General features: G+C 41.4%; 1 long non-coding RNA gene across 3 annotated transcripts; it reads right to left on the bottom strand.

The window, feature by feature from the left end:
* Window positions 1-2,976, bottom strand: LOC143413347 (uncharacterized). 3 transcript variants are annotated; one of them, XR_013093964.1, is made up of 5 exons: window positions 2,628-2,976; window positions 2,409-2,521; window positions 669-763; window positions 500-558; window positions 1-332 (listed from the first exon to the last, which is right to left on the bottom strand). It is a non-coding gene; the product is annotated as an uncharacterized LOC143413347 (long non-coding RNA). The 3 variants fall into 3 exon arrangements; XR_013093963.1 differs by having other exon boundaries at window positions 500-763; XR_013093962.1 differs by having other exon boundaries at window positions 1-558.
* Between the last annotated feature and the right edge of the window lie 2,884 nt (window positions 2,977-5,860).

Genomic DNA, 5,860 nt, shown 5'->3' with positions numbered 1-5,860 from the left:
TAATTTTTGCCTTTTTTTTATTAAAACCACTTTATAGAACATCACATCAGTTACAATGTAGAATCCATGTCACTGGAGCATTTTGATTCAATAAACAGTAAAAAGGTGAGCTGTGAAGACCAAGGACAAGTGCAGTTCACAGGTTTTCTATCCAAGGAATCCCAGAAGATTGCATGGTGTCATTGCCCAGCAGTTGTTCGCAGGACATATGGACTCAACCTCAACAATCCCTCACACTGAGCAGCATGAAGTGACAGTGCAGAGGAAAAACTCCCCTTTAACAAGAAGAAACCTCCAGCAGAACCAGAACCCGGTTCAGTACCAGCAGCCATCTGGGTTTGGAGGAGAGAGACAGAGACACAGAACTACCAAAAGTATTTTTTTTTTTATGTGATTGACTGTTGTTGTAATTCAAGCCCTGAGTGTAGAGCAGGTAAGATATAAAGTTGCATCCTAAATTCCATGCTCATGCAGAGTGTTTAGTTTATGACTTTTTCACCTGGTCATTGAACAGATGGTCTTTTAGGGTTGACCAAGCTGGTACCTTGACTCTGTTCTCTGCAAGATGTTGCAAAAAACAAAATCATATGGAGACAATATTGGACACAAAAAATATATAACAATTTAGTTAAATGTAGCATTAACTCATAAGTCTTGCTAAAGTAAACCTTGTATTCTGATTCATCACAGCAGCAGTTCAGTTGGATGATGTCAGCAACTGCAGCAAGTGTCTTGCTGACTGAATAATTTCATCTTGCATAATCTGAAACAAACACATAAAGACAGAAACAATTTATAAATTAACGTTCGATAAAATCTAAGAATTAATCATTTATTAGATACCAATATGAATATGTCTACCATAAAACTTGTGTGGAGCGAAGTTACATTCAATCAAGATGGTCTGGCATGCTACAACTTTATAGTATTCTGGCTACAAGTATACATACCCATCTTGTACATGTTTTTTAACATTATTATTGTTATTATCCTACCCAATTATGTGTTTCTTTTAATCAGAGTATGCTGTTTTAATGACTTTACAATATCATTTACATTGTGTTCCTTACATTTTCCCTAATTGTATGTTATATTAATCCTATATTTCCATCCATCCATCTTCATCCGCTTTATCCGAGGCCGGGTCGCGGGGGCAGCAGCCTAAGCAAAGAGGCCCAGACCTCCCTCTCCCCAGCCACCTCCTCCAGCTTATCCGGGGGAATACCAAGGCGTTCCCAGGCCAGCCGAGAGATATAATCTCTCCAGCGTGTCCTGGGTCTTCCCCGGGGCCTCCTCCCGGTGGGACATGCCTGGAACACCTCACCCAGGAGGCGCCCAGGGGGCATCCTTGTCAGATGCCCGAACCACCTCAGCTGGCTCCTTTCGATGTGGAGCAGCAGCTGCTCTACTCTGAGCCCCTTGGCCGACCTTCTCACCCTATCTCTAAGGGAGAGGCCAGCCACCCTTCGGAGGAAGCTCATTTCTGCCGCTTGTATCCGCGATCTCGTTCTTTCGGTCACTACCCACAGCTCGTGGCCATAGGTGAGGGTAGGGACGTAGATCGACCGGTAAATTGAGAGCTTCGCTTTTACACTCAGCTCCCTCTTCACCACGACGGACCGGTGCAGCGTCCGCATTACTGCAGCTGCAGCCCCAATCCGTCTGTCGATCTCCGGCCCCCTTCTCCCATCACTCGCGAACAAGACCCCGAGATACTTGAACTCCTCCACTTGGGGCAGGAACTCATCCCCGACTCATCCTATATTTCCGTTTTTATATTTCTAATGTTTGCCTTGTTTTCTTCACTGTCTAGTCTGCCTCTGTCTTGCCTGTATGGATGCATTTACACCGAAATGTCCCCAACAAAGGATGTTTTAATTCACCACTATTCCAGTGAAACACGAGTCTCCCATCTTCCTGCTACCGGTCTGGAGTTTTTGTTCACCAAAGCACACACCAACTTCATACTGACGGACAGATCACTGCCCTTTTGCCGCCTTGTCTGACCGTGTTTTGTGGCTGTGGTTCACTTCACCTCACTCTTCCCCATTCTTGTCATTAAATCAGGCTGTTCTGCAACCATGGCAGCCATTCACTCTATAGCTTTATTCATGGTGTATTTTACCCCTTCACCAAAGGCCGTTCTCTTTTCCAACATTATATTTGCAGTGTTCGTCTATCTATCAATATCTGCGGAGTATTTTTTTAAACGAGTATCCTATTTTCTAAAGCACAGCATGTAAAGGGTAGCTCGGTTAGCAGGATGCTAGCATGTAGCGCTTAGTGAGACACGCCTCAGACGAGTTGAGCAAAGACCCCGTCTGTGTACTTTATACGTGAGCAACGGATTTAAATAAAATTAAGGTTTCAAAAGACAAACTTGAAGATAAAAAAATATATATACTCACCGGAGAGCCGCCAGGGTTTGCCGCTGCCATCTTGGCGCTCCTAAATTCAAAACTGCCTCTGCAGTCAGGCAGGGGAGGCGTGGAAATTGTCTTTGAGTTAGTCAAACGTTTTCCTTAGTTCGAGTAGATGATAAAAAAATAATAATAATAAATGGGATTTTAAGTAGGACTAGGCGTTCTGTAATGATCTCTATTTAGGAGAAAAACTTAATCACTCACCTTTAAACAGCTCTCTTTTAGGAGACACACTGCTGGCTAACGGTGTCATGTGATCAAACAGCATAATTTAATTGGCCGAGAGCCACTCGACTCGATCTGGTGCTGATTGCTCTGGCTTGGGTCATTAAAGTTCATCACTTTTGCAGTTGAATTTTTGCAGGTGAATTTTTGCAGGTGAATTTTTTTCAGGTGAATTTTTGCAGGTGAATTTTTTTCAGGTGAATTTTTTGCAGGTGAATTTTTGCAGGTGAATTTTTTGCAGGTGAATTTTTGCAGGTGAATATTTTTGCAGGGAAATTTGGAGGATAAAAATTCAGTGTCATAAATTCAATGTCTAAAAATACTTGAATTCTGATGATACTATATTTCTTCCATACTTCACAAGCAACAGAGTTGTGCAAAATACAATAATGTAAACAAGCAAAATACAAAAATGGCTACATCTGAAACTAATAAATATATGTACAATATATCAGAATCAGAATGGGGTTTATTGCCAAATGTTGAGCAGGTTTACAACATTAGGAAATTGCTGCGGTGCTTCAGTGCAAACATAGTGTCATAAATAGCACTTAAATAGACATGGAAAAAAATAAAAGTAGGGATAAGAATTAAAAGTGCTACGTGGAAAGATATGTGCATGAGATATACATGAGATATATACATATTATACTACATATAATAGTATATATATGTTTCTGATAAAATGAAGAGTAGACTGATGTATTAAATATTCCTTTATTGGGTGAGAAAATCAGACCATGTCATAACTGCTGTAAGTCATACAGAATAGATATCAGAGCTTTAAACAGGCTGACGTCTGCTAAATGGGTCAAACTGGGCAGAAAGTCTACAAACACATAACATCCTTATAGAATATGATGTAACACTATAGATCAACTTAGCTCAGAATATATAAAGCATATAAACAATCACAGCAATATGATGCAACAAACACAGCAGTGCTACTGATCCAAAATACTCAAAGCTTCATAGAACTGAAACAAACATTTATTTTTAGTTCCATTCTGCTGCTGATACAGACTTTAGGTTTCTGAACATTAAACTTGTTGCTGCCTTTCATAGTGTGTAACTTGAAGGCCCTGAGTACTTTCTCCCACACTGGAAACACTGGAATGATAAAATTATTTGAACATTACCTAATAAGACTGATTCAGGACAGACAATTAGTTATTTTAAACTTTCCTAGCAGTCCTTCACAAACAGGGAACAGTCTGTCTATTCTCTCCATCTGTCAGCTGCTGCTGGCTCTTCCTCCTCCTCTTCCTCACATACTGCTGAGATTGTCCTGGTGGATCATCAGGGGTGCAAAGCCTCACAGATGATGTAATGCAGTGGGTCCCTCAGTCTGTCCTCACTCTGGACACTTGCAGGTGTCACACATAGAAATCAAATGTGTGATAAGCTGCAGGATTCAAACACAAGTGTGACTTATAAATACATGTTCATACTTTTATTCCACAATCAGAGAGAAAGAAACAGAGAGAGAGTGCAGGACAGACAGACAGGTGACAGTCTCAGGTGTACACACTGCTACAAAACAGCACCAGAGAAGGAGGATTTAGTGTTTGTGTTATTACGAGTGCTAAACAAGAAGAGTTCCCAGATGGTACAGTGGACACATGTGTGACTCCTGTGATTAAAGCATCTTTCTTTCAGCTTAAGGAGTGAACCGTCAGCTGACTGACATGACTGACTTTAATTACGCATAAAATCATCACATTCTCTGTAAGATTAAAGTCAGCTATTGAACGGCAAATATTTTGAAGTAAAGGCTTTAAAACCAAGTTAGTACAAACGTCGCTAATGTCACATAACTTTCCCGACATGTTGCCAACAGTAATGTTTTAATGTTCTTCATTATAAAAACATTTGCGCATAAATAAGTGACATAATATTCAGTACTTACTTCTGGAAGTTTACTCTTCGTCCGCTCCGCTTCCGCCGTTTTTTTTCGGCAAAATTATTCAAACCACCGCCGCGCTATGAAGTCTGGGATATGTTGGGCCATGAAGGCTACACAGACCCATCCTTAAAATTCAGGGAAATTAAGGACGCATTTGAGGGCCGCATTTCGAGCAGCCTTTGAATTGGGACAGTCTTTGTCGTGTCGCTGTGACATAATCGGCCTTAAAATGCGGCCTTTAAGGCTGCAGACCCCAAATCCAGTCATTGGTACTTCCTGGCTTGTGTAGTTACTAGGTAACAAAAGCTCAACACTGCCCCTAGCGTCCTGGAGCACTTCCGTTGTGTTTTGGATTTTGCATGTGTTTTGGAGTTTGCGCGTGTTTTGGGGTTTGCACGTGTTTTGGAGTTTGCACGTGTTTTGTATTTTGTACGTGTTTTGTATTTTGTACGTGTTTTGTATTTTGCATGTGTTTTGTATTTTGCACGTGTTTTGTATTTTGCACGTGTTTTGTATTTTGCATGTGTTTTGGAGTTTGCACGTGTTTTGGAGTTTGAACATGTTTTGTATTTTGCACGTGTTTTGTATTTTGCATGTGTTTTGTATTTTGTATGTGTTTTGGAGTTTGCATGTGTTTTGGATTTTGTACGTGTTTTGGATTTTGCATGTTTTTTGTATTTTGTACGTGTTTTGTCTTTTGCATGTGTTTTGTATTTTGTACGTGTTTTGGAGTTTGCACGTGTTTTGGAGTTTGCATGTGTTTTGGATTTTGTACGTGTTTTGGAGTTTGCACGTGTTTTGGATTTTGTAAGTGCTTTGGAGTTTGCACGTGTTTTGTATTTTGTACGTGTTTTGTCTTTTGCATGTGTTTTTTATTTTGTAAATGTTTTGGAGCTTGCATGTGTCTTGGATTTTGCACGTGTTTTGGATTTTGTAAGTGTTTTGGAGTTTGTACGTGCTTTGTCTCTAGGGGCCACCGTAGGGGGGCTCGGCTCCGATGATGCTCTACAACATCTCCTCCTGACGCACCCGCTGCGTCAACACGCACCCGCTGCGTCAACACGCACCGCGACAGCGACCACCGCACCGGAAGAGCTGCCGAGACCTTCACAATTAAAGCCCGCACCTGATAACATGCCCAGTGAGGTTCGAACAGGTTTTATTAGAAAAAATAGAATATTACAGTCCACTGCAGCACTGACCGAGTCTGAGGCAGGCACACCGGGGCTGGCTGTCAAATTACCTGGTACTGCCACAGCAGAGGGCGCTGTGGAGCTCTGTTATCATACATTTGGCTTGGCAGTGG

This window comes from Maylandia zebra, linkage group LG17 (genome assembly GCF_041146795.1).
Source record: "Maylandia zebra isolate NMK-2024a linkage group LG17, Mzebra_GT3a, whole genome shotgun sequence".
In the NCBI taxonomy this organism is placed as follows: domain Eukaryota; kingdom Metazoa; phylum Chordata; class Actinopteri; order Cichliformes; family Cichlidae; genus Maylandia; species Maylandia zebra.
This window is presented reverse-complemented; position numbering and strand designations above follow the sequence as displayed.